General features: G+C 42.2%; 1 protein-coding gene across 4 annotated transcripts in view; it reads right to left on the bottom strand.

Annotated features, from left to right (window-relative positions):
* The window catches only part of LOC311103067 (fermitin family homolog 2), a 66,890-nt gene that overhangs the window by 34,983 nt on the left and 5,077 nt on the right, over positions 1 to 26,830 (bottom strand). The window lies entirely within an intron of this gene.

Raw genomic sequence — 26,830 nt, 5'->3', positions numbered from 1 at the left:
ATTACCATTTCCTATCTTAAAAATTAGGCATAAGTAAAGGCTTTGATTTCTGGATAAACAGATGGAAAAGGTGTCATTACCAGAAAAAGTCTTAAAAAAGGTATCAGAAATACATCAAAACAAAATAATGTTTACGTAAAGACCCCTTTTTCAACACACACACATATTTAGTTTCAGAAATTGTTTACCTTCTGTTAGTTTAAGAAACATTGCCTTGTGCCTTGTAATTCCCTTACCAAACATATATTAGAAAATATATTTTCTAATTTCTCTCCCTCCCTGACGAGGGAAGATATTGAAAGTTCACAGAAGTAACAAGTAATGGTAGACCTACCAATTATTCAGTGATTTTACTGATATCAAATTTGTTTATGAATTATTAAGTGATTAAATCTCGGAATTCCGTTACCAAATTGGTAACGGAATTACCAAAAAACCTGTAGCGGAATTACTGCAACTGAATTGGCTACAATGGGAAATCATAATAGTCACAAACCACAGATGGGCCACCTGCTACTGTCCTCCCTTCCGCGGGCATACTGTTATGTTCAGCTGATAAGTTATCTTTCGCTTTCGGTTGTCTGGTGGTCAAACCAAGTGTTAAAACAGTCTGAGTTTGGACAACCGCTCCCTCTCTCCCTTTCTCACTCTCCAGTTAATATAATATCACCTCTCCCAGCTCTTACTAACACCTACCCATGAGCCCCGTCTCTTTCCATTTACTGTAACCAGCATCCTCACCCACAGACGTCCATGGACATTGAAAAGTAATTGAAATTTGGTTATTCCACCCTGGCCTTGATGTTAATGTCCACAGACGGACCGGAATGGACCAAATCTGAACCGATCATAGACGTATGTTTCACAAGTCTGGATAGCACAGTACAATACAGCGAGTAGAGCACAGTAAAGTACAGTACTGGGTACAGTACAGTGAGAAGTACAGTACAGTACAGTCCAAGACAATACGGTAGTACAGTATAATACAATAGTATCGTATAGTAGAGTACAGTATATTTTACTGAACTATACAGTACTGTACTCTGATGTCCAAACTTGTGAAACATGAGGAGAATGACATTCATTTCCATAATTCTGCATTTCTGTGTAGTATAGATCAGGGACCCATGATGTAATTATGCTACCGTAATTCCGTTACCGGGTGTAAATCCACTTCACTTACAATAACCAAAATAGATTTTTTTCAAACTCAAGGGGACCATGTCATAGCTGGACACCCCATTCTTTCTGCAGACATAATTCAGATCAGATATTTAACAGAGTTTTTGGAAAATGTGGTCACATAAAAACCTGAGGGAGATTTTACCGTAATTCCGTTACCAAAGTTTGCATCTGCACAGAAATTGTTAAAAGTAGTCCTTGTGCATAGAGTTGTTGAAAAAACTGAGTCAAAGCATAATTTGTTTACATTTACATTTTAGTCATTTAGCAGACGCTCTTATCCAGAGCGACTTACAGTTAGTGAGTGCATTCATTATTTTTTTTCATTTTTTCATACTGGCCCCCCGTGGGAATCGAACCCACAACCCTGGCGTTGCAAACGGCATGCTCTACCAACTGAGCTACATCCCTGCCGGCCATTCCCTCCCCTACCCTGGACGACGCTGGGCCAATTGTGCGCCGCCCCATGGGTCTCCGGTCGCGGCCGGCTACGACAGAGCCTGGATTCGAACCAGGATCTCTAGTGGCACAGCTAGCACTGCGATGCAGTGCCTTAGACCACTGCGCCACTCGGTGTTTACTGTGGAATTGCCCGTGACACCGTGGGGATATCAGATTCAATCCTCCCTCTTTGTTGCAGAGTCACACAGTGATCCCAGTAATGCCAGAGACATGTCACCCAAAACCCCTCTCTTCTCAGTACACTGTCTGGCGGGGGTTCACAACAATGAGGTAGGACCTGGGGGTCTGTGTGTGTGTGTGTGTGTGTGTGTGTGTGTGTGTCCTTTGACCGCTGTTTTCAGAAAGAAGGTGAAAACCCCAGGGATTTGAGGCAACTGACAGCAGCTGGTTATGAGATAATTACTTTTCTTTCTATTCCAAACGCAGTATTGTGGTGACCCGTGTTCCCTCTGAACCTCTAATACCTCAGAAGCAGAGCAGAGAAGTTTTCCTGCTACTACTCACAGATGAAAGATGGATAGCTTGCACTATTAACTGTACACACACAGTGTTTGTTTGTGTGTTTGTAGGTGTGTGTAAGACAAGTCTGTAGTCATGACGTAAACGTTGTGAGAATCTCCAGGAAAAAAACGATTGTACACGGACGACCAATTTGCAGGAATATCAGATGTTCCCCACAGCAATGACATCATCACTCCGGCATGCAACCAGAAAGCCACTTCCCGTCGCCCCTCATCCCATTCCCTCCCCCTCTCTCCTGGACGCATTGAGTGAAGCACTGAGTCACTGTTTCTAGTGGACTATGAGGTTGATCCAGTCAGTCTTTCTGCGGGCCAACCTCTCCACATTCTTTCTACATTCTTTTCCATTTAGAATACCAAATCAGTCATTGTCATCACAGTGATTTAAGATTACTCAATTCTGGTGTTTTAGAGCATTATTACCCTATATTAGTAGGTTGGGACCCACGGGTGTGTTGTGACAGTCTATCATAATGAAAGCAGGTTGTGGTTAGAAACATGGTTTTGCCCGTTTGGTGGGAAAACAGTTTTAGAGCCCACCTCTGTGTAGGAAAGCAGCCATTATAATTATGACTCCACAATCTGAAGGAACTCATTTGTATTATGCTAATTTAGAGTACTTTATCTACTTCATATTCAGGAATTGTAAACTAGCCCATTAGCTAATATCCTATCCACTACACATTGAGTTCATCATGTTATCATCAAAATCATAATGTACTATCATTACTCTGTCCGACACTGGCTAAGCAGTCATACAGTGCATTCTGAAAATATTCAGACCCCATCACTTTTTACACATTTTGTTACATTACAGCCTTATTCTAAAATGGATTAAACTGTTTTTTCCCCCTCAATCTACACACAGTATCCAATAAAAAACAGAAATATCACATTAACAGTACCAGTCAAAAGTTTGGACACACCTACTCATTCAAGGGTTTTTCTTAATTTTTACATTGTAGAATAATAGTGAAGACATCAAAACTATGAAATAACACATTTGGAATCATGTAGTAAGCAACAAAAAAAAAAAGTGTTAAACATATGAAAAATATATTTTATATTTGAGATTCTTCAAATAGCCACTCTTTGCCTTGATGGCAGCTTTGCACACTCTTGGCATTCTCTCAACCAGCTTCACCTGGAAAGCTTTTCCAACAGTCTTGAAGGAGTTCCCACATATGCTGAGCACTTGTTGGCTGCTTTTCCTTCATTTTGCCGTCCGACTCATCCCAAACGATCTCAATTGGGTTGAGGTCGGGGGATTGTGGAGGCCAGGTCATCTGATGCAGCACTCAATCACTCTCCTTCTTGGTAAAATAGCCCTTACACAGCCTGGAGGTGTGGTGGGTCATTGTCCTGTTGAAAAACAAATGATAGTCCCAATAAGCCCAAACCAGATGGGATGGGGTATCGCTGCAGAATGCAGTGGTAGCCATGCTGGTGAAGTGTGCCTTGAATTCTAAATAAATCACAGACAGTGTCACCAGCAACGCACCCCCACACCATAACACCTCCTCCATGCTTTACGGTGGGAACTACACATGCAGAGATCCTCTGTTCACCCACACCGCGGTTGGAAACAAAAATCTCAAATTTGGACTCCAGACCAAAGGACAAATTTCCACCGGTCTAATGTTCATTGCTCGTGTTTCTTGGCCCAAGCAGGTCTCTTCTTCTTATTGGTGTCCTTTAGTAGTGGTTTCTTTGCAGCAATTCGACCACGAAGGCCTGATTCACACAGTCCCCTCTGAACAGTTGATGTTGAGATGTGTCTGTTACTTGAACTCTGAAGCATTTATTTGGGCTGCAATTTCTGAGGCTGGTAACTCTAATGAACTTATCCTCTGCAGCAGAGGTAACTCTGGATCTTCCATTCCTGTGGCGGTCCTCATGAGAGCCAGTTTTATCATGGCGCTTGATGGTTTTTGCGACTGCACTTAAAGAAAGTTCTTGACATTTTCCACAATGACTGACCTTCATGTCTCAAAGTAATGATGGACTGTCGTTGTCTTTGTTTATTTGAGCTGTTCTTGCCATAATATGGACTTGGTCTTTTACCAAATAGGGCTATCTTCTGTATACCCCCCCTACCTTGTCACAACACAACTGATTGGCTCAAACGCATTAAGACCGAAATAAATTCCACAAATTAACTTTTAAGAAGGCACACCTGTTAATTTAAATGCATTCCAGGAGACTACCTCATGAAGCTGGTTGAGATAATGACAGGAGTGTGCAAAGCTGTCATCAAGGCAAAGGTTGGCTATTTGAAGAATCTCAAATATATTTTGATTTGTTTGACACTTTTTTGGTTACTACATGATTCCATCTGTGTTATTTCATAGTTTTGATGTTGTCACTATTATTCTACTATGTAGAAAATAGTAAAAATAAAGAAAAACACTTGAATGAGTAGGTGTGTCCCAACTTTTGACTGGTAGTGTACATAAGTATTCAGACCCTTTACTCAGTACTTTGTTGAAGTACCTTTGGCATCGATTACAGCCTCAAGTCTTCTTGGGTATGACACTACAAGCTTGGCACACATGTATTTGGGGAGTTTCTCCCATTATTCTCTGCAGATCCTCTCAAGCTCTGTCAGGTTGGATGGGGAGCGTCGCTGCATAGCTATTTTCAGGTCTCTCCAGAGATGTTCGATCGGGTTCTGGCTGGGCCACTCAAGGACATTCAGAGACTTGTCCCGAAGCCACTCCTGCATTGTCTTGGCTGTGTGCGTAGGATCGTTGTCCTGTTGGAAGGTGAACCTTAGCCCCAGTCTGAGGTCCTGAACAGGTTTTCATCAAGGATCTCTCTGTACTTTGCTCCATTCATCTTTCCCTCAATCCTGACTAGTCTCCCAGTCCCTGCCGCTGAAAAACATCCCCACAGCCACCAATATGCTTCACCGTAGGGATGGTATTGGCCAGGTGATGAGCGTGACGCTTGGCTATCAAGCCTTTTGGCAAACTCCAAGCGGACTGTCATGTGCCTTTTACTGAGGAGTGGCTTCCGTCTGGCCACTCTACCATAAAGGCCTGATTGGTGGAGTGCTGCAGAGATGGGAGAACCTTCCAGAAGGACAACCATCTCCACAGAGGAACTCTGGAGCTCTGTCAGAGTCACCTCCCTGACCAAGGCCCTTCTCCCCCGATTACTCAGTTTGGCCGGGCGGCCAGCTCTAGGAAGTCTTGGTGGTTCCAAACTTCTTCCATTCAATGCTGCAGAAATGTTTTGGTACCCTTCCCCAGATCTGTGCCTCGATACAATCCTGTCTCGGAGCGCTACGGACAATTCCTTCAACGTCACGGCTTGGTTTTTGCTCTGACATACACTGTCAACTGTGGGACCTTATATAGACGCGTGTGTGCCTTTCCAAATCATGTCCAATCAATTTAATTTACCACAGGGGGACTCCAATCAAGTTGTAGAAACATCTCAAGGACGATCAATGGAAACAGGATGCACCTGAGCTCAATTTCAAGTCTCATAGCAAAGGGTCTGAATACTTATGTAAATAAGGTAATCTGGGTTTTTTAAATTTGCTACTATTTCTAAAAACCTGTTTTCGCTTTGTCAATGTGGGGTATTGTGTGTAGATTGATGAGGAAAACAATAAATGTATGAATACTTCCTGAATGTACTGTAGTTATACAACAGCACATTCAGCAAGAACCCACTTCAGCCCTCTCCTCAATGCTGCCCTGCTCTGACCTCTTCTGACTGTCAATCAATGGCCAGCTGCCATGGCAACCCCAGACCAGGTAGTGCACTGCTTAGTCATACAGTGGCATACTGTGGTGTGTTGACACAACCTTAATCCCTCTCAAGGTGAGTGACGTGGGTGAATTTACAATGTGCACTGAACCCAACTACTGGCTGAGGAAAGGGATGTTAGCAGACCAAACCAATCCAGTCTGGGGAGGCAGATTAGGAGATAAACTGGTGAATTTACAGGACGATAAGGGAAAGTTAAAAAGAGAATGCAGAATCTCAGCGTAAACCTGGTTCAGATACTATTGTGCATGCTACTGTTGTACGGTGTAGGATACTCTTATGGGGTAGTAAGATACTATTGTTAAGGATTGTTTGTCAAGCTGTTTCTTTGGAGTGTTTACCTATAAGTGGGGGGGAGGACGACGACTCTCTTGGCACTTGACTGAAAACATTCCAAGCTTTCTATTCCATTAAAAAAAGGTCCAATGCAGCTGTTTTTATATCAATATTAAATAATGTCTGGGTAACAATTAAGTACCTTACTGTGATTGTTTTCAATTAAAATGGTCCAAAAAATACAAAAAAAACTGAAAAATAGCTGTATTGGCAGAGAGTTTTCAAACTCTTTCTTATTGGTTTATTAACTAATTTACAAAATGTTCACCAGACAGGCCAAAACTCCATCCCCCTCAAACCAGGCTGAAATTTCAGGTGGTCTTTTCAAACAGCTCTTACACTAAAAAGGGCATTATCATAATTTTTACAATTCCACAGTATTATTCCAACCTCATAGTGTGGAGATATAACTCAGGGAAAGCACGTTTTTGACTGCACTGGGCCTTTCAAACAGCATGGGGTGCTAGCTGTCATCAGTATGTTCTCTGATGCCTCAGCTGTGTGGCATACAGCTTCATTGCCCCAATCCCTAAACCTGTTCCTCTAGTGTATTTCTTACGTCTGACTATGCCACTGAGGAAAGAGAAAGGAGAGGGAAAAATTTACTTTGTGTGTATTTTTATAGCCATCCTCACAAATGTTCCCTCATGCAACCTAGCAATTTCTGGTGTCTGTGCACCGTGCGGACTATGCATTTGGCAACTCCGGTCTTGACCCCGGTCCAACTTGTAACTATAGCAGTTCCTTTTGGCTCAATGTACATGCAACAACACATAGCAGTATCTCTCGCTCGCCGGATGGCGTCAGTTTCTCTCCACTTCCCAGAGGGCTGTGCTGCTACTATGGTTCTATACCAACCTTCCTGCCCATCGCCAAACCCCATTGGTCGGAGTTTACATCATTCTTTTTTGACATCACTGCGCTGAGCTTGGGAGAGGGATGGTCCTATGAGCATCCATCAAGCAGCCTCAATAAAAGCTTGCTAATTCAATCTGTAAAGAGGAGAGAGCGGGAGGAGAGGGGGCCAATGGCATCTCCCAGCTAAAAATACTGCCTGCCTCCCAGGTCTGACGCAACCCAGATGAACCAGGGGGGTTAAGTAATTGGGTGCATTAAATGCAGACCCAGAGTCCTTGGGAAGAGGGTGGGAGAGGGGGATGGATGGAGGGAAGGAGTGAGGGAGGTTGAAGACAAGGAAATCATGTATTATGACCTTGGCGGGCACGTGTTCTAAAAAGGAGGTGTGTGTTAGTTTGCGTGCATGAGCATATCAATTTATCAGCTTTCTGTACTGTGCGTAATAATGGGAGTAATAATAATAATAATAGTACACAGCGTTGTACGAGATCTTCAGTTTCTTGGCAATTTCTCGCCTGGAATAGCCTTCATTTCTCAGAACAAGAACAGACTGACGAGTTTCAGAAGAAAGTTATTTGTTTCTGGCCATTTTAAACCTGTAATCGAACCCACAATTGCTGATGCTCCAGATACTCAACTAGTCTCAAGAAGGCCAGTTTTATTGCTTCTTTAAAATCAGCACAACAGTTTTCAGCTGTGCTAACATAATTGCAAAAGGTTTTTCTAATGATCAATTAGCCTTTTAAAATGATAAACTTGGATTAGCAAACACAACGTGCCATTCAATGAACCATAAACAATTAATGAACATGCACCTGTGGAATGGTCGTTAAGACACTAACAGCTTACAGATGGTAGGCAATTAAGGTCACAGTTATGAATACTTAGGACACTAAAGAGGCCTTTCTACTGACTCTGAAAACACCAAAAGAAAGATGCCCAGGGTGATGGGTCAGGATATTATTATTATTTTATTTATTTTTACAGACATTACTCTAAACAGCCCCCAACCAGGAGGACCGGTTGTTGATTTCAATTGTTACGATAGCCCTCCCTTTCTCCTCCCTCACTTCCAGGCTGAGTATCTGTAGTGTTTACACTAGGAGAGACAGAGGCTCATGTTTACGAAGGCCTGTCCATGGGGGAGTGGAGTGGATGACAGGAGAGGAGAGGAGGAGGACAGGACACAGAGACAGTGGAAGGGGGTGGGGGGGTGATACGAGGGGAAGATGGGAGGAGAATACTGAGGAAGGGCTTTGGAGAGGAGAGAAGGATAGAGAGAACTGTATTATCCTGTCAAGTGTTGGTATCAGCTGTCAAGCTAAGTCACACTGTTTGTGTTACTGACCGTTTACAATGCCCATAAAAGTAAACGTAGACATAAGCAAATGCATTTCTGACAGGCCAGACATTTCAATTTAAAAAACATACACATTGAGCACTTCAGCCTGTCACCCCACAAGGGTCGAAGCCAAGCAGCAAAAACTTTCACATGAACATCGTCATTGAACAAGCTCAAGTACCTCCTCCTCCCTTTCTGTGCCTTTTGAGTGATGCAACCCTAACTGACCCTCACTACATTATATTATAACTTAGTGGTTTAAGAATAGCAACAGTCATGTCTGTAGAAAGAAGAAGCCCGAGACGGAGGCCCAGAGTGAGGCCTATTGAACCCTATGGCCTAGAAGGAACTGAATCGTCCCACAGTCCAACTAGAGTTAAATTATATTATTCTGCCTCTAGAGAAACATGACTGCTCTGCTCTATTCCTGATGGCTCTCTAATGGATTAAGCCTGACAAAAACAAACCTTGTCTTTCACGTATACACACACACACGATGTGGATATTCATAGCAAAAAACATATTCATGCACACCATCTTCTCACAAACACAGGTTTGTAGTTGGCTGTTAACATTATTATAACCTATGTGAGGTTGGTCACGTTGTACAGCGTGCGTTTCCCTGGCGACTGTCTTCTCAGAGGCTGCGGTGCCGCAGGGTTAGTGGTGCAAGGCGAGCAGTTTGTTATCACACACAACAACATGCCTGTCCTCCCCTCATAGCCTATCGACACAGACCAAACGGACTACTTATCGTGGCCATTTTGCTGATATCGTTCATTACGATAAATAATCTATAGTGCCCTACTAGAGAAATGTGAAGTTTGATATGAAATATGTTTACTAATATGGGTGAGTGTTAATGGGTCAATTGATAGCTACAACATTCAAAGTAGTACTAGTAGTTTTAAGGGTAATATACAGTGAGGGAAAAAAGTATTTGTTCCCCTGCTGATTTTGTACGTTTGCCCACTGACAAAGAAATGATCAGTCTATAATTTTAATGGTAGGTTTATTTGAACAGTGAGAGACAGAATAACAACAACAAAATCCAGAAAAACGCATGTCAAAAATATTATCCATTGATTTGCATTTTAATGACAGAAATAAGTATTTGACCCCTCTGCAAAACATGACTTAGTACTTGGTGGCAAAACCCTTGTTGGCAATCACAGAGGTCAGACGTTTCTTGTAGTTGGCCACCAGGTTTGCACACATCTCAGGAGGGATTTTGTCCCTCTCCTCTTTGCAGATCTTCTCCAAGTCATTAAGGTTTCGAGGCTGACGTTGGGCAACTGATCATGTCTTTGTCAGTGGGCAAACGTACAAAGTCAGCAGGGGATCAAATACTTTTTTCCCTCACTGTATGCCAGTTAGGCTCTACACCCATTGTAAAGCAGATTAATGTGCTTCATTTTAAGAAGTTATTTGGCCACTTTAGTTGTGATACAAACCTTATCAAAACATATAGGCCTATGGGCTAGGCTACATGAGTTGTGAAACTATGATTTGAAAAAGTCACACAAAAAAATAATGCGCTGTTTGCCTTAAGCTGGGCATCATTCACAAGTGATAATATATCATTCACAAGTGATAGGCTAATATTGTCACCCATCACACTATTCTTGATTTAACAATGGTTTTACATACAGTGGGGGGGAAAAAGTATTTAGTCAGCCACCAATTGTGCAAGTTCTCCCACTTAAAAAGATGAGAGAGGCCTGTAATTTTCATCATAGGTACACGTCAAGTATGACAGACAAATTGAGATTTTTTTTCTCCAGAAAATCACATTGTAGGATTTTTAATGAATTTATTTGCAAATTATGGTGGAAAATAAGTATTTGGTCACCTACAAACAAGCAAGATTTCTGGCTCTCACAGACCTGTAACTTCTTCTTTAAGAGGCTCCTCTGTCCTCCACTCGTTACCTGTATTAATGGCACCTGATTGAACTTGTTATCAGTATAAAAGACACCTGTCCACAACCTCAAACAGTCACACTCCAAACTCCACTATGGCCAAGACCAAAGAGCTGTCAAAGGACACCAGAAACAAAATTGTAGACCTGCACCAGGCTGGGAAGACTGAATCTGCAATAGGTAAGCAGCTTGGTTTGAAGAAATCAACTGTGGGAGCAATTATTAGGAAATGGAAGACATACAAGACCACTGATAATCTCCCTCGATCTGGGGCTCCACGGAAGATCTCACCCCGTGGGGTCAAAATGATCACAAGAACGGTGAGCAAAAATCCCAGAACCACACGGGGGGACCTAGTGAATGACCTGCAGAGAGCTGGGACCAAAGTAACAAAGCCTACCATCAGTAACACACTACGCCGCCAGGGACTCAAATCCTGCAGTGCCAGACGTGTCCCCCTGCTTAAGCCAGTACATGTCCAGGCCTGTCTGAAGTTTGCTAGAGTGCATTTGGATGATCCAGAAGAGGATTGGGAGAATGTCATATGGTCAGATGAAACCAAAATAGAACTTTTTGGTAAAAACTCAACTCGTCATGTTTGGAGGACAAAGAAAGCTGAGTTGCATCCAAAGAACACTATAACTACTGTGAAGCATGGGGGTGGAAACATCATGCTTTGGGGCTGTTTTTCTGCAAAGGGACCAGGACGACTGATCCGTGTAAAGGAAAGAATGAATGGGGCCATGTATCGTGAGATTTTGAGTGAAAACCTCCTTCCATCAGCAAGGGCATTGAAGATGAAACGTGGCTGGGTCTTTCAGCATGACAATGATCCCAAACACACCGCCCGGGCAACGAAGGAATGGCTTCGTAAGAAGCATTTCAAGGTCCTGGAGTGGAGGGAGTTGAAAGTCCGTGTTGCCCAGCGACAGCCCCAAAACATCACTGCTCTAGAGGAGATCTGCATGGAGGAATGGGCCAAAATACCAGCAACAGTGTGTGAAAACCTTGTGAAGACTTACAGAAAACGTTTGACCTGTGTCATTGCCAACAAAGGGTATATAACAAAGTATTGAGAAACGTTTGTTATTGACCAAATACTTATTTTCCACCATAATTTGCAAATAAATTCATTAAAAATCCTACAATGTGATTTTCTGGATTTTTTTTTCTCAATTTGTCTGTCATACTTGACGTGTACCTATGATGAAAATTACAGGCCTCTCTCATCTTTTTAAGTGGGAGACCTTGCACAATTGGTGGCTGACTAAATACTTTTTTTCCCCATATGTGTGAAAATTGTTTTGATTTAGAATGGACCATTATCATGCACCGGTCTCGAAACAGTGGCAGCGGAAAAAAATACGTCATCTATGCACTTAAATAGTGAATGGAGGACGCTTTTCACGTGGTTCATTTTCATGCTAGCCTGGTAGGCTATACTCCTGTTGTAAACAGATGCAATTTGCTTAATATTAGGAAAGTTGAGAAATAAATATAGTAGGCCTAGCCTATAGAAAGCTGATGGGATCCTCCTCTTTTTAATAGAGGCCATCACTCTGTTTTCTCACACAATTGCATAGCCTATAGAAATGTTGCGCAACATGAGCTCATGGGAACTCATTAAGTATTTGATTAGATTTTCGATTAGATTTGCATTGATGTCAGAGTGATTAGAGGGACAATAGAGTGCGGAGTACCAGGCAGTTAGCAAGTTTGGTAGGCTACTAATGACCATCAGCAGCATCAGAGATTGGAGAAGCCTAATTACTGTGACTAAACGGTCACGTGGAATTTAACTGCCGTCATGACTCCGGTCACCGTAACAGCCTTAGTCATGGAAATAAAGGTGCTGAAAACAAATTGGCTCCAAATTTAAAAATAAGATGGAGAACAAGCTATGAAGGAAAAATACTGGACTTTTGGTGCAGGTACAGCCAACAAGCGCAAAAGTAATATTGCGATAGTCAAAATGATACGATATATCGTCAAAAATAATATCCCGATATGTAACTGTAGCGATTCCCCCCCCAGTTCCAAGTTGCTTATATCAGTTTCATTTGCTCTGAAATCTCTCCCCTCTTATTTGGGGAGAACCCTATCATAGTGACCATATCTTGGTTTTAAACGCTTAAATGGGCATCTGATTTTTGCAGTCTTTCACAGGACTCTTGGGATAAATATGAATTATTCCCGATATTGAAACTTGGTAGATCTTCAGGAAAATATTAATCCCTAGTGCACATTCATGTTATAAAAACGTATTGTTCAATTTATCATTATAATTCAGTCAATTTATCATATGGATTTTTGTCCATATCGCTCAACTCTAATACTGATAACACTTTACATACAGCCAACAGGTAGAATGCATTATATATATTAATTTTATCAGCCATTATTTGAGTCACGTAGAACTGGCCAAATAGTACCATAATGTACCAGTGTGGCCATGTGTGACATAACATTATGAAAACTGCATTATCGATTCAAGTAAAGTGATAGAGCAACATTCAATACCATTGCCTGTTTTACCATGAGCCCACTTTGTTTAAATATACCCTGACTATGTCTTTGGAGCAGGGGGAGGGAAGGTCATACTGACCAGCTGAGAGACAGACAGCAGACAACTGTCTTGCATTGTTGTTCCATTAACTTAACTGTACACATGGTATGTAGACAGTCTTTACTGTAGCCTACTACTGATAGTATCTACAGTAAATAGTTAGAGGAGTTCCATGTCACGCAAGTTACGCAACACTAGAATGATGATAGGGAGATGTGGTGACAACATTTGTATTGCATGTAGGTAAAATGTCACGTCATGGTGTCGCAGTGCGAGATGATACTCTGATACATTTTGTTCAATAGCCTGGGGGTGCAGAATAATGTATTCAGAGCTATGGTGCAAGTATGTCAGAAAAAGCGTTTGTTTTGGTAAAAAACTACGAGTGATCTGTAGATAGTGACTGAAGAGTTACAGTGGGGAGAACAAGTATTTGATACACTGCCGATTTTGCAGGTTTTCCTACTTACAAAGCATGTAGAGGTCTGTAATTTTTATCATAGGTACACTTCAACTGTGAGAGACGGAATCTAAAACAAAAATCCAGAAAATCACATTGTATGATTTTTAAGTAATTAATTTGCATTTTATTGCATGACATAAGTATTTGATACATCAGAAAAGCAGAACTTAATACAGTGGGGAAAAAAAGTATTTAGTCAGCCACCAATTGTGCAAGTTCTCCCACTTAAAAAGATGAGAGAGGCCTGTAATTTTCATCATAGGTACACGTCAACTATGACAGACAAAATGAGAAAAAAAATTCCAGAAAATCACATTGTATGATTTTTAAGTAATTAATTTGCATTTTATTGCATGACATAAGTATTTGATACATCAGAAAAGCAGACCTTAATACAGTGGGGAAAAAAAGTATTTAGTCAGCCACCAATTGTGCAAGTTCTCCCACTTAAAAAGATGAGAGAGGCCTGTAATTTTCATCATAGGTACACGTCAACTATGACAGACAAAATGAGATTTTTTTTTCCAGAAAATCACATTGTAGGATTTTTAATGAATTTATTTGCAAATTATGGTGGAAAATAAGTATTTGGTCAATAACAAACGTTTCTCAATACTTTGTTATATACCCTTTGTTGGCAATGACACAGGTCAAACGTTTTCTGTAAGTCTTCACAAGGTTTTCACACACTGTTGCTGGTATTTTGGCCCATTCCTCCATGCAGATCTCCTCTAGAGCAGTGATGTTTTGGGGCTGTCGCTGGGCAATACGGACTTTCAACTCCCTCCAAAGATTTTCTATGGGGTTGAGATCTGGAGACTGGCTAGGCCACTCCAGGACCTTGAAATGCTTCTTACGAAGCCACTCCTTCGTTGCCCGGGTGGTGTGTTTCGGGTCTTTGTCATGCTGGAAGACCCAGCCACAACCCATCTTCAATGCTCTTACTGAGGGAAGGAGGTTGTTGGCCAAGATCTTGCGATACATGGCCCCATCCATCCTTCCCTCAATACGGTGCAGTCGTCCTGTCCCCTTTGCAGAAAAGCATCCCCAAAGAATGATGTTTCCACCTCCATGCTTCACGGTTGGGATGGTGTTCTTGGGGTTGTACTCATCCTTCTTCTTCCTCCAAACACGGCGAGTGGAGTTTAGACCAAAAAGCTCTATTTTTGTCTCATCAGACCACATGACCTTCTCCCATTCCTCCTCTGGATCATCCAGATGGTCATTAGCAAACTTCAGACGGGCCTAGACATGCGCTGGCTTGAGCAGGGGGACCTTGCGTGCGCTGCAGGATTTTAATCCGTGACGGCGTAGTGTGTTACTAATGGTTTTCTTTGAGACTGTGGTCCCAGCTCTCTTCAGGTCATTGACCAGGTCCTGCCGTGTAGTTCTGGGCTGATCCCTCACCTTCCTCATGATCATTGATGCCCCACAAGGTGAGATCTTGCATGGAGCTCCAGACCGAGGGTGATTGACCGTCATTCTTGAACTTCTTCCATTTTCGAATAATTGCGCCAACAGTTGTTGCCTTCTCACCAAGCTGCTTGCCTATTGTCCTGTAGCCCATCCCAGCCTTGTGCAGGTCTACAATTTTATCCCTGATGTCCTTACACAGCTCTCTGGTCTTGGCCACTGTGGAGAGGTTGGAGTCTGTTTGATTGAGTGTGTGGACAGGTGTCTTTTATACAGGTAACGAGTTCAAACAGGTGCAGTTAATACAGGTAATGAGTGGAGAACAGGAGGGCTTCTTAAAGAAAAACTAACAGGTCTGTGAGAGCCGGAATTCTTACTGGTTGGTAGGTGATCAAATACTTATGTCATGCAATAAAATGCAAAATAATTACTTAAAAATCATACAATGTGATTTTCTGGATTCCGTCTCTCACAGTTGAAGTGTACCTATGATAAAAATTACAGACCTCTACGTGCTATGTAAGTAGGAAAACCTGCAAAATCGTCAGTGTATCAAATACTTGTTCTCCCCACTGTATCTGATAAAACTGAGCAACACTTTGTTCACATTCATCACCACACAAGATTGCATACAGTCTAAGATGTAGCAGACTGGAATATTTTTAGTATAGGGTAAATCCACTTTTTGACAGTATGCCTTTTGATTTGAACGAAACATCCCATACATATTTGCCCATAGTAGAAGTGCACATATGATTTTTTGGACCCGAATAACAAAACATTCAAGAGATAAAAGTACACAGTTGACTCCTTTTGCACACCCCACCATACCATGAGACATTCATGTCTTTATCACTGGAAAAGATAAACGGTTGAGATTGATCTAATTTAAAAGCTTACAAACATGGTTGGCGTACTATTTTATAATTTATTGAGAACATTTTTTCAATACAAATTACTGAATTTAATCTTTAACATCAATTATCTAAAACGTGTAAACTCCAATTCTTTTCATATTCACATATGTTGTAGCTTAGGCCCTATTTACGCGTTTTTGGTTAATTGACATTAAAGGTTAAATTATAATTTCTTTCAAGAGCTTATTTCTGTCTTGCATTATAATTCTGAAGAGCAGCCTAACAATAGCCAATTGAAGAGTGTACTGTAATGGTGTATCATGCACTAACACATTCAATATAGATACTGTATAACCTTCGTATTAATTTTCTCAGAAGCAGATGTTGCTAATGCCCTGGAGTGTTTAAAGGGGTCTAATTTTAGCTGACCCTGCATGTAGGCTACACAAAGTAACACAGGGACTTCAGGGCAGGCTGCTTTTGTCTATGGACATGAGATATACACTGTTGCGCTGTCAATGGCTATGAACTGACACACACACACACACACACATACTTTTCCTCAGGAAAGACACAGGGGGATATATGTCTTGTAGAAGTCATGTGCTTCCAGAGGGAACAGAGGCCATAGGCTAGATATTGATCCTGGTGATCCTATTGTCTGCCACTAATCCTCCTCTGGGACAGGTCTGATATAAGACCCGGCTCAGCAGGATCACACACACACACGCACTCTCCAGGTAAAGGCCCTGGCTACTGTAAATGGTTGAGCATGCTCCTGATACCATTAGCTGCAAGCAGAGAGCCCTTGCTCAGCCTTTGGCCCAGCTGCAGCTCGTGGATTAGAGGTGTAGCCGGGAGTATCCAGGAGGATTTTCCTTGCAGGCTCGCCCAGGCTTTCCCCAAAGATGCACTGTGTGTTATGGTCTGGGAGAATCAGTGTAGAAGACCCATGAGCTACCTGAGCCCTTAGAGCCCAGGAGGATACACTCAGAGCTAGAGTGAGACAGAGAGGAGGAAAGGAGAGTGGTGTGTCCAACTTCTAAAGCCCTGGAGGTCCATAAGGGGAGTGGAATGGCCTTACCTACGGACCTTCACCGCCAGGATTCACAGAGAGTCAGGCCTATTTCAGAGAGAGAGGAGAGGAGAGACGGAGAGCTCTGCCATGGGGGTTATTAGATAACAAACGAGAGGCTCGCCCAGTCCTCCTCGGAGACTGATAGTTTGTATCCATTTATGTCATAATCCAAACACAGCAAAACAATGGGGTTGCTCCGCCCTGACGCAGCTTTATACAATTACTCTGCTGGGTTCAGAGTCAGGCCCCACAGACCTGTAATCACGTTACAGCCAGTCTCCTGGCCCAGGATCAATGGAGCACAGAGAGAGGCCATCCAACCCCCAAGGCACCGAAGATGGAAGAGATCTGCCACACTCACTGACAACCCATCATCCTAATGTAATGTCCCCCCCTCCATATACTACCACTATGATTTTCAAAAACATACACTTGCTGTGCTCACACCCGCCTTTGCAAAAGTATCAGTGAAACCAAAGCCTTGACCGCCATCTCAAAAATAGGCCTTAGGTATCCTGGTGTTAACAGGCTAAGGAGTTGCTAGCGTAACAGGTTTCTCTGACAGAAGGGAACAGCCGAGCAGGATGGCTAGTTTGGCTACCCAGGTAAACAGACTATTTTTTCCAGTGATTGCTCCATACCACACCTCACCCAAATAAGAGGGACAGTGAATAGGCAGACAGTACATACAGCTCTTAGTGAGTGGCTAACCAACACTGGGGACCAGAGAGAGGTTGGAGTTTAGAAGCCATCTATGGTATGAAAGGGAGGGAAAACAGACCAGGGCTGCACATCCCAAAGAGTTGTTCCTTCTCTTCTACCCTCGCTCACGCCCAGTCACAGCTCTGATAGTAGGTGAAAGCAATAGAATCGTTTTCTCAGATGAATAGAAGGGAGTAAATGAGGATAGAGTTAAAGGTGACAGGGTTTTGGAATGTAACATAGCTTAGGGACCAAAACGATAAAAGCCATATTGGTTTACTTCATTGACCCGCAGGTGCTTGGTGTTTCTCCGACAATGTGGCCTGCAGACAGTTCCTTGCCTGGGTGGGAGGACAGAGGACAGCCTAGCCCTCAGGCAGTAGGGCTGGGAATTGCCAGGGACCTCGATATGATATACATTGCGCTTTGATACTGTGATTTTATTGCAATTCAATGTTTCAAACATATTGCTCACCATATGTCTGCTGCAGAGGGACAAGAGAGAGCCAGGAGACTTTTGATCAGTCATGGAAATAAAAGTGCTGAAAACAAGCTATGAAGGAAAAATACTGGACTTTTGGTGCAGGTACAGCCAACTAGCGCTAAAATAATATTGTGATATTGTCAAACCGACATATTGTCAAAAATAATATCCCAAAATGTACCTGTAGCAATTTTTCCCCCATCACTAACAGGCAGCACTAGGAGAAGACAGAGGGGGACAACGAAAACAACAGAATCTGATTCCCAGAGGTGGAGCCATGAAAGGCCTTTCTGCTGCATGTTTGAGATGCCAAACATTATTAATTAAAAAATAAAAGCAAGGACGCAAGCAGACACAGAACGGTCCAAGAACTGACAATTTGCTAGCATGAGGGAGGGAGAGCGAGAATATAATTGCGAGTTCTAGATATCACGGACATCTTAGGGAATTTTTGGAACCGCATTGCATTGTGATTTACGCTCAATTTAGGGTAGTAATTGCAATTTGTAGTGTAGTGCTCTGATTTTGACAAGGGGGGGGGGGGGGGGGGGGGGCTAAATCCCAGCAGGATCTTGCTACGTAACAGGAAGCTCTGGGCAGGGCAGGGCTGCTACTTAGCCTAACTACTTCCTGTATGATAGATTAGAGCAGAGCAGAGTGGGGCTATCGCCTGTTCCAGTGAGGCCCTCTCTCACTCTCTGCAGGGAGCTGTGGTTGTGGAGGGTTCTGACGAATGGACAAGACTGCTTCACAGTCACGACTCAATCTCTACGTGTTACCTCTGATTTGTGAGTCATGGCAACACGATACGTGAGATGACAAAGCGTGTATAGCAAACAATGAGAGAGATTTGCAATACTTCGTGATTCTATATAAGGGAGATTATTTCTCTTTGTAGGTAGTAAAGACCCTCAATCCAAACAAGAGAAAATTCTGGGAAGTATCCGTCCAGAAAGCCCCTAAACATGGAGAGCAGAGGGGATGTTAAGAAACAAAATTACACAGGAAGTCGCACATCCTGCGTTAAATCGCGTCCGTTTCCTCACAAACCCCCTAATACATTGTCAAACACTGACCATCTTCATCTGGTCACTACCACCTCCAACGGACAGGCCGGTCAGTGGGGACACCGCCCAAAACACCACCATGACACAAACTGACCAATCAAACCTGCCATTCTGATTGAAGTACTAGGAAAACCTCTCAAAATGAAATGTCAGTTGGTTAGCGCCAATTGGTCTCAATCGCTTACTAACACCCTATACTACAAACATACCCAGGCAGACCTTTGCTTCCACATTAAAAGCTGAAGTAAATACATACATTTCTATAAAAACGGTAGTGTTCATTCATACGTAAAGATGTATGCACACATGACTGTAAGTCGCTTTGGATAAAAGCATCTGCTAAATGGCATATTATTATTATTATTATAAAAATTAGAAGGGCAGAGGGCAACTACTAAAACAATACCGCACTTCTAAATATACACCCCAAAAATGATTCCAGGGACATGGATTCTCAATTAATAAAACCTCAGTAGAAAAAGTTGTCAGGGCACAGGCTCTTCATACGCAATACATTTTCTAAAAAAGGGGGTAGGTCCAAAGAGAAAGAAACAGAGTGAACAAAAGAGAGACAGATGTGTAAGAAAGAGAGAGGGGGAAAGAGCTGAAGCACGCAGCAGAAGGTATTGGGATTACGGCATTGCAGCTTCCAGAGAACATGCCAAACCCTGGAAGTAATTTCCTGCGCCACAGAAGACTATGGAATTCTAGCGCCGTGTCTCACGTCACAAAGACCCCCTCCCCTCTATCCCCCTCCTCCCCAAGCCCCACCAGCCCACTGCCACTTCTCCATCCCTTACAACACAGATCTAGGATCAGCTTACCCTCCTCGAATCCTAACCATAACCATTAGGACGGGAAAACAACCTTAGATCAGTGTTTAAGGGCAGGTGAAGATTACTCCCCTCTACACAGCTGTCAGGATGACGCTAAACAGGGGCAACAACACTGTGGGTGAATAGTAGAGCCAGAGTCAAAGCCCCTTTGACTCCCAGTAGGAAAGTTCTATACCCACCCAGGTTGGAGGGGCAACATTACTTTACTCAAACACGCCTTTTACATAATAAGAGTTGTGACTTTCCTCCATACTCTCCCCCTCCCTCAGAGATCACTCAGGGTAGAGGTACTGTATACTAACAAAGTAACTTCCTCTACTCCCTAAAGTCGGATATTTGGCTTTTCTAATAAACCCTTTTCTTGGAGCCCTGATACAGAAAACAGGGACTTTTTCCAGGATGGTGCAACATTACACAACGCATTCTTTAAAAAAAAAGATTGTGCAGAACAACATTTTGCTGGAGTGTTTGCATCCCCACGATCACAGGAAGGGGCAGGCCGTACCGGTCTGATGGACACGTGGCGAGACGGCCCACGACACCAGAGCCAGACATACATTACGAATGCTGGCTGTGTCTGTATAAAATGTGCCTCGCTCCCATTTAATGATGTCTGTGTTAGCGCATCAGGATTCCAGGGATTGCATTAGCATTGAGTGCTAGTAAAAGTGGGGCCAACTGCCAGCCAGACAGGCCTCCATTATATAGGCTAACAATAAGAGCACAAGGCCAGTGGCTGTCCCTTCCTGGACACTGTGTAAAGGCCAGAACAGATCTTGCACTGTAAATACACAAACACACTCAAAAGTTTGGGGTCACTTAGAAATTTCATTTATTTTCCGAAAGAAAATAAAAAAAATTGTTGATTAATATAACATCAAATTGAAGAAACTGAAGATCTCATACAACGCTGTGTACTACTCCCTTCACAGAACAGCGCAAACTGGCTCTAACCAGAATAGAAAGAGGAGTGGGAGGCCCCGGTGCACAACTGAGCAAGAGGACAAATACATTAGTGTCTAGTTTGAGAAACAGGCGCCTCACAGGTCCTCAACTGGCAGCTTCATTAAATAGTACCCACAAAACACCAGTTGAGGACCTACGAGGCGCCTGTTTCTCAAACTAGACACTAATGTATTTGTCCTCTTGCTCAGTTGTGCACCGGGGCCTCCCACTCCTCTTTCTATTCTGGTTAGAGCCAGTTTGCTTCTGAGAAGGGAGTAGTACACAGCGTTGTACGAGATCTTCAATTTCTTGGCAATTTCTCGCATGGAATAGCCTTCATTTCTCAGAACAAGAATAGACTGACGGGTTTCAGAAGAAAGTTATTTGTTTCTGGCCATTTTGAGCCTGTAATCGAACCCACAATTGCTGATGCTCCAGATACTCAACTAATCTCAAGAAGGACAGTTTTATTGCTTCTTTAAAATCAGCACAACAGTTTTCAGCTGTGCTAACATAATTGCAAAAGGGTTTTCTAATGATCAATTAGCCTTTTAAAATGATAAACTTGGATCAGCAAACACAACGTGACATTGGAACACAGGACTGATGGTTGCTGATAATGGGCCTCTGTACGCCTATGTAGATATTCCATTACAAATCAGCCGTTTACAGCTACAATAGCCATTTACAACATTAACAATGTCTACACTGTATTTCTGATCAATTTGATCAAAAAAAATTGCTTTTCTTTCGAAAACAAGGACATTTCTAGTGACCCCAACCTTTTGAACGGTAGTGTATATATATATATATATATATTTTTTTTTTTTTTATCTAGGCACTGTTAATACTTCACTAGGATTTGTTAGGATGACAAAGGCTACTGAAACGCCTTGGATTAGATGGAGGTGATGCCCGGCAATGAAAACTGCTGTGGTGGGCAAATGATCATGGTTTACTGTGTGGAAATTGAGTAAGATGAAGATGATGGCAATGGGAACTGTCAATGCAGCAGAAAAAAGCTCATGGTTGAGTGTGAAATCAAGTTGGACCATTTTAACCATATTTGATTATGAACCCGAAGTTGATAGTGAGCCAAAGTCTAATAGAAATTCTACAGATAAACTAGACTTCCTACAATGGTTGATACAGTACAGTATGACAATTGTTCGATCTTCATCAAATAAAGTCCACAGCTAATGTTGTTTAGTCAGATGTTTGTTTCCCCTTCTTCGATTCCAACAGAAAGCTTTCAAAGGAAGCACTTTGGAAAAGAACAAAGTAATAATGTAAAAATGTTGCAGACACAAACAAACAATTAAGTAATGAGTGAGGGGGCGAGCAGAGGTGGGTTCTTAATCATGCAGCCTGAAATACCACTCTCCTCAGACCAGGGGGGAATGAAGACTGTAATCAATGGCAAAGTGCTTTCCTGGCATTTCACAGTTGAATCCATTATGCTGTAGCTACTAGCTCCCCATCTGAGCCTCTGATGTAAAGGGGATAGTCACTGCTTTGTAGGGGATGGAGAGGACTGACGGATGGAAGACAGAACACACACATATTATGCACACATTCAAGCATGCATGTTAACACATGCCCCCACCCACTATACCCAATAAATGAGAGAACTGTGCTGGTAAAGGGTTGTGCTTTGAATGTGGGCTGTAAACAGTAGCTGTAAAACCACCATGAGAGGTCCTGGAATCTTAGTTCAGTATGTGTGTGTGACAATGCAGCGCAACACATGCCACGGACTGTACCCTTAGACATTAACAGAATCACAAGGGAGTGTGTGTGTGTGTGTGTGTGTGAGAGACTGGGACAGAACACCCTTTGTGTCTGTGTGCCAGAAGTGCGTGGCATCTGTGTGTGTGCTGATAGACTACCTTCACAAGGCCGCCCTCTAAAAGAACCTGCCTACACCAAGACAACCATCTGACTCTCATTCAACCAATCACAGAGTCCATATGCCAACAGTGGCTTGCGAAAGTATTCACCCCCCTTGGTATTTTTCCTATTTTGTTACCTTACAACCTGGAATTAAAATTGATTTTTGGGGGATTTGTATCATTTGATTTACACAAGATGCCTACCACTTTGAAAATGCAAAATAATTTTTTTGTGTGAAAAACAAGAAATAAGACTGAAAACTTGAGCGTGCATAACTATTCACCCCCCCAAAGTCAATGCTTTGTAGAGCCACCTTTTGCAGCAATTACAGCTGCAAGTCTGTTGGGGTATGTCTCTATAAGCTTGCCACATCTAGCCACTGGGATTTTTGCCCATTCTTCAAGGCAAAACTGCTCCAGCTCCTTCAAGTTGGATGGATTCTGCTGGTGTACATCAATCTTTAAGTCATACCACAGATTCTCAATTGGATTGAGGTCTGGGCTTTGACTAGGCCATTCCAAGACATTTAAATGTTTCCCCTTAAACCACTCAAGTGTTGCTTTAGCAGTATGCTTAGGGTAATTGTCCTGCTGGAAGGTGAACCTCTGTCCCAGTCTCAAATCTATGGAAGACTGAAACAGGTTTTCCTCAATAATTTTTTGAAACAAGTTATTTTTTAAATTTCACTTCACCAATTTGGACTATTTGTGTATGTCCATTACATGAAATCCAAATACAAATCCATTTAAATTACAGATTGTAATGCAACAAAATAGGAAAAACGCCAAGGGGGATGAATACTTTTGCAAGGTACATGTGACCAAAGCACTTGAGTGCAGTTCAGAGGAGTCTGTACTCAACTATTCAACAATGTCACCAGTGAGAGGTGGGTGGACTGGGAGGCATGAAACGAGGTCACGTACAGCTGGGAGAAAGCACACACACACACACACAGAGGTGCCGCTTTTTCCCACAATACACCAGTGTCACATGAAAGGGATTTGCCCACAACAGTTAGTTTCATCATGTGAGGCTCCCATGATCCCACTCTATCTAGTGTAAGTTGTTGATTTCCACTCTAAATGTGAATCATACTTGATCATTACTTACTGGTTTCCCTGCTGGTCATATGTACAATATTTGAACAAGGCCAACATACTGTACTCATAACAGGAGGAGAGTAGCCATGTGTGAAGTCTGTAGGGAGACTGGGTTAATGATTACAATGGAAAACAACCTGACTAGACCTATTTGAATGTCCCCATGCTATCTAAGGTGCACCCAAACACCAACCTGTCATATATGGGGGCTGTTTGAGGATAACCATAGCATCTACTTGAACTTTTTAACTTGCCAATCATTCCTCACAGAGGGGTAATTAAAACAAACACTACACAAATAGATGGCTTAAGAAGTAAATATGACTGAAGGGATGAGTTAGTTAGCTCAGCTGCAGTGCTTCTATAGGTCAGGTTGTATTTTACTGCTATCAAGGAGATATTGAAGCCACTGGTGATTAACAATTATTTGGACAATGGGGAGTCTTCGGGGCAATCAGCAAATGTGGCTTTTGCTCCTCTCAGATGTGTCTCCTCACATGCATACAAAAACACAAAACCCCTGTGCTACGCCACCCAGTGTTGCTTTTACTGCTTTCACATAGGATTTACGGTATTATGCCTGTACATTTTTGTTGTTGCAATGTTTATATGACCCCCTTTACAAACTGGCCATTTTGACCACATTCTTGCCTGCATATGCCTTTTATACCTTCTGTGCGCATGCCAGTGTCGAGTGGTAGTAGTGGTGTGCAGATGTGGGTGGGTGTATATTTTAATAAATTTATCGAATATACACCATCAAAAATACATCCATTATTAATGCATTTAGGCAGGTCCTAAGAAACATTAAGACTAATAAAATGTATTTTCAAAACAATAGAATACCATATTTTTGGTTTAATTATGTTTCGTCCAAATGAATGAAATCAATAGTTCATTATTTTGTTCATTAAAACAGACAAACACACCTACCCCAATCACAGTCAACACATATTTTGTAGTAAGAATTTAATGGAATATAACAAAATAAAATACAAATAATATTTTTCCACACAACTTGTGTCACGGGAACATGTGGAACCGCTGTCATTTCAAAAATATATAGATTTTGAAAAATAGCCCAAGCCCATGCTTTTTTGATCCACGTTTCATCCCCTTCCTACCCTCACTCCACTTTGTTAGGGAGCAGGCGTAAGGTCTTACATTGAGAGTATCTTCATACTGATAGAAAATAATAGCAATCCTATTTTCAAAATCATGCGACTCATGTTCATATTTCACAACCTCCGCTGAGTTTTGGAGTTGCCTATACGCGATTGAGCAAAATAAATAGGCCTACACTTGATTTGGGCTACATTATTGCAAGCTAAATGTTTCTGATCAGTGATAGATAAGCAAACGAATAGATGAGCTATGCCACCTCCACTTATTTGCCCAGCCTGAAACCAATTAACCAAATAGCCTATACAGATGGAGATTCAGTTAAACAAAATCACATTGATTGAGACAAGTGAAGTCATAGGCTTTTGGTCGGGAGCAGGCCTAGGCTACTTAGCGACTGAAGAGCAAAATAATCCACTTGTTAAACCACAAAACATGCTGGCAAAATGTTCTAATAAATGAGCCAACAAGACAAGATGATCTTGAGCACTCACCTCAACTTAGATAACATTTCCACAGCCTAATTGTAGCTTAACCAATATCCAAATGGAGATTCCGTGAAAACAAAAAACTTACATTGATTGATTTATCAAGACGAGTCCCCACGCTTGTCTCAAAGCAGCGCGATAGTGCTGTCCCAATCAAAGTGCTGCTGAAATGATCATCATATTGCTTCAAATGTATTACAACGATTGGATGACTTTGGGAGTTTAATACAATTTGATTTTTTTTTTTAAATGCACTAACTGTAAGTCGCTCTGGATAAGAGCGTCTGCTAAATGACTAAAATGTAAATGTAAAAATGATAGATGCCTTCAACTGGCAATACCGTTCAGATACAAAGAAAAGGAAGACAAATGTTTGTGGTATGGTAAAGTTGGCGGAAAAACTACTCTTTCCATGACATAGACTGACCAGGTGAAAGCTATGATCCCTTATTGATGTCACTTGTTAAATCAACTTCAATCAGTGTAGATGAAGGGGAGGAGATAGGTTAAAGAATAATTTTTAAGCCTTGAGACAATTGAAACATGGACTGTGTATGTGTGCCATTCAGAGGGAGAATGGGCACGACAAAAGATTTGTGCCTTTGAACGGGATATGGTAGTAGGTTCCAGGCGCACCGGTTTGTGCCAAGAACTGCAACGCTTCTGGATTTTTCCACGCTCAACAGTTTCCTATGTGTATCAAGAATGGTCCACCACCCCAAAGGACATCCAGCCAACTTGACACAACTGTGCATTGGAAGCATTGGAGTCACCATGGGCCAGCATCCCTGTGGACCGCTTTCAACACCTTGTAGAGTCCAAGGGGGGCGGGGGGGTTGCAACTCAATATTAGGAAGGTGTTCCTGATGTTTGGTATAATCAGTGTACGTTTCAGTGTGACAAGAACAATTACCAGTCATGGTCAGCTGAACCAAACTATTCTAAACAACCATGGACATCAAACCACACACACACACACACACACACACACACACACACACACAAACCACTGGAATCCACTGGAGATAACACACAAGACCAAAGGTAGCCAGGACCAAGCACAACATAATTTGTGGACTCAGAAAAGTACCATAAACACACACAACAACAACCTATTGACCAATAACAAGAGCAGTAAATTAATTAAATATTACAACAAGCTGGACAACCCCCTTTAAAGCACACACACACCCTTGTACTGTAACAAAATGCAAGCCTTCACAAGGGGAAGGGCTGAGCTTTCAGCTTCATACAACCACACAAGTCTTCGCAGGAAAATATAAGAAAAATACATATTTAGAACTGACAATTGATCGCATGGAGCAAGAACGAATGCAATGATTTGATTATTGAATGTAATGATGGACACAGCTTTGTAGAACCAAAACATACACACAGCCTTTGCTCAACAAA

The sequence above is a fragment of the Coregonus lavaretus genome, assembly GCF_964263955.1.
Source record: "Coregonus lavaretus genome assembly, chromosome: 27".
NCBI classification, from domain to species: Eukaryota; Metazoa; Chordata; class Actinopteri; order Salmoniformes; family Salmonidae; genus Coregonus; species Coregonus lavaretus.
This window is presented reverse-complemented; position numbering and strand designations above follow the sequence as displayed.